We start from the raw sequence: 3,427 nt of genomic DNA, 5'->3' as shown, positions 1-3,427 counted from the left end.
TACCTTTTCATTAAGAGTGAGCCACTCACCGGTTGAACCATCAATCACTGTGCTTCCAAACACCATATTTGTAGTCTGTCCAACGTTTCCTTCGGTTTTACTCATGTCTGAAATAAATTCTTTTAAACCAACTATTTGCATTCATAATCTTTTATCTCAAACACAAGTAATTCTTGCAGCAGAAAACATTATATTTTAATTTTTAAGCAATCATTATGTTTAAAATGGACTTTAGAACCTGGAGGCAGTTCCTGCATATTCTCCTGCGTAGAAGACGATACATTTTTATCATGAAAACAATCATTCCGGTGACCCGTTCTTCTTCCCGAGCAAAAATATCTAATAATTCTATACCCACATCTAGAATTCAGTATAGGTGTTCGAACAAAGGTCCGATTAAGCGAGTTTTGCCATGCTTGATTGAGAATCAAAGCAACGGTTACCGACCTACACGCCATTTTTAACATATTTTAACAAAATTATGAAATCTGTTCAAAGTATTTCCAACAATTTTATGCACATGTTCGCGCCAAAGAATGGAGGAGAGACTTTGCAGGAAGTTTTTCGGTGCCGCAAGCATGCCCGCTTGTGCCGCTATATTTGCGAAAAAACCCCGCCATACATCCAATCCCAACTTCTCGAAAACATCGTTGCAAAGCTTATATTCAGCCTCAAATAAATGCTTAACTGCAAACTCTAAATGCTTACTCCAATTCGCTATGTAACCCTCGATGTTCTGCACGTTATTGAACTCCGAAACTGAAATCTCCAAATAATCCAAGTTTAGCGCCCGTAAACTTGCTCTAACAATCGAGGTACGAACATCAACGTAGATAGATTTGCATTTTCACTACATTTTATTAAACATACAATCAATATATTTGAATGGTCATTCCATGCTTATCGCCAATCAAACATGATAATAAAAAAGGAACAACTTGTTTATTACATTGCTCATTCCATTACAATGTTTATTCCATTCCATTCCTTTGCAATGCCAATGTGTCAAATTACAGATATATTAGTTGATGTGATTTTAGCTTCACGGATGTAGTCAAATTAATTATTATCTGCAACAATAATATACAGATTACGATTAGTTGCTAGCATATAAAACTGATGAATATGTCATCGTTGTCTTGGTCTTTTCCATTGAACGCATACACGATCTGTTCAAAAACAAACATCAGTACATGATAGGAAAATATCAACATAAAACACTCATAATTTCAAAAAAAAAAAAAAAAAAAAAAAATCCTTTGCAACATATAAGGCTGATGTAAATGCCTAATATACATTAAGCTTTATTGTTTAATATGTAGCAAATGTGATAATCATCAAATTACAGAGAAGGAAATTTGTGAGTAACTCTTATGATTAGTCCCAAAATCATTCAACAAAACGTTATGTACTGCATTATAGCTTTTATAAATTAGCTATTACTAATTAGAGTGAAGCTATTGAAATGGTCAAGTACGATGTGTATATGACTACAAGTCTTATATCTTTTAAAACTTATACCTCATCAGGAGAAGGAATTCTGCCAGCCATTTGGCTCCAGCAATCATCATCAGGTCCGAGAACACCAAACTCTCCCCTGCTTACAACAGCCTGAATCTGCAACAACAAAGTTAATATGCAATTGAACAAGTACGCAAGAGTCAAGTCACATACACAATCAGGTGAAGGGAGGAGAATATTTTCTCTTGACACTTATATAATATATAATATAAAAGCGGGAAACGGAACAACACAATGCCATTTTATCTATAAGGATTAAGATAATTCTAATCAAGAAATCGGTGTATTCAGAGGTCAATTAAAATCACATGATAATGAACCAACAAGGAAAACCTGAATGGAATACGTAAAACCCTAGCTTCTGGTCGGGCCTGCTTCTAAATCGATCTTGCTTCCAATCGCTTCCGATTTGTCGCTCTCTCTCTCTCTCTTTCTAATCATGAACCATAGCTTAACAAGGGTGGGATGGAAACGGAGGGGAGGATTGAAGCGACTAATTGAAGGCAGGACGATTGGTATGAAAACTGGTCGTGGGTTACAATTATATTCAATGCTAATCTCACATTTAAATCCCACAATTGCCCTTTTAGGCGTCTTAAACTTCAGTGGAAATTCCAATTTCCATGGCTTTAAGCACCTTGTACATGTTGCTTTAAAATTGATACGCATGGCAAAATTACAATTCTAGACGTGGGAAATGCTTTATATAGGTCTATAGATATTATACTTTACATATTAGATGTTGCTATTCGGCCGTTGTTTCACAACAGTTTCTTAAATTTATTACGCATTTTAAAAAACCAACCACATCCTATTCCTTGTATCTATCTCTGTATTCTTTTTTTATTATTTATTTAATTTTTTATGGGTGTGTTGGCATGTGTAAGAGATGATATAGGTGGAACAGTAGCATTTTATATATGAGGGGATCGTGTGGTTTTTTATAATTTTAAAAGTTGGTGATAAAGAGAGAGAGAGAGAGAGAGAGAGAGTCCGATGTAGTGATGTTTTTGTTAAATATTCGATTTTTGAAGTTGGGGTGAAGGATGGTGGATGGAATATGAGTCCTCCAGCATTAAAACTATTGTCACAATCTCTACTGCTATTCCTAAAATTAAAAATCAACTTTTTTTTCTTAATTTAAATCTCATTTTTTTACAAAATCACTCACTCCCCATTACCTATCCATGTCTCTATTTTTTTCATATTTTTTGCATTTCTTCCAAATACAATTTTAACTATTTACTATCTTGCGATCTAATCTTTTTCTTCTAAAATTGATTTCGTAAAATTTTTCATTCACATTTGGACTATTTAGTTTTTTTTTTTTTTTTTTTTTGGTATCGGGTTACCCTTGAACCTTAATGAATGTTAAAAACGACACCCGTAGAGAAATAAGGAATTTAAAGTGGAGTAGTGATAAACAAACCATAATATAGATCAATATGTACAATATGCACACAAGAGAAGAAGCTACGGATTGTATAAGGGTAAAGATAACAAGTTACTACTAAAAATACCTAATAAATTAACTACTAAAAATGCCTCATATTTAGAGGGTAACTATACTAAAGGCCTAGAACAAATCTAGAAGTTCTTTTGAATCAATGTACTATACTCGAACAACAATTGTTATTATAATTAACCTTTAATGCTAAACACCAACACTTGTGAAATTAACGTACCTTTATTGCAAATCACCAAATCATTTAAAAACTAGCACTACATCAAATCAAAATGTTAATGACAGGCAATAATTCCTGTTATAAATGACACAATTTTCATGTCAACTGGATTAATTTTTTTTCCAAATAGGTCAGATGTAAATATGGTATGGAATAAAAACGTGATACTATGGGCAAAATTTTCAAATGAATTGGATAAAAATTTTCCAAGTAGGTCAGAT

The 3,427-nt window shown here is 33.2% G+C and overlaps 1 long non-coding RNA gene across 1 annotated transcript; it reads right to left on the bottom strand.

Moving 5' to 3' along the window:
- Positions 1 to 985: 985 nt before the first annotated feature.
- On the bottom strand, positions 986 to 2,113 carry LOC110866273. Its single transcript, XR_002551285.2, has 3 exons — positions 1,855 to 2,113; positions 1,522 to 1,617; positions 986 to 1,169 (listed from the first exon to the last, which is right to left on the bottom strand). It is a non-coding gene; the product is annotated as an uncharacterized LOC110866273 (long non-coding RNA).
- Between the last annotated feature and the right edge of the window lie 1,314 nt (positions 2,114 to 3,427).

This window comes from Helianthus annuus, chromosome 7, assembly GCF_002127325.2.
Source record: "Helianthus annuus cultivar XRQ/B chromosome 7, HanXRQr2.0-SUNRISE, whole genome shotgun sequence".
In the NCBI taxonomy this organism is placed as follows: Eukaryota; Viridiplantae; Streptophyta; class Magnoliopsida; order Asterales; family Asteraceae; genus Helianthus; species Helianthus annuus.
This window is presented reverse-complemented; position numbering and strand designations above follow the sequence as displayed.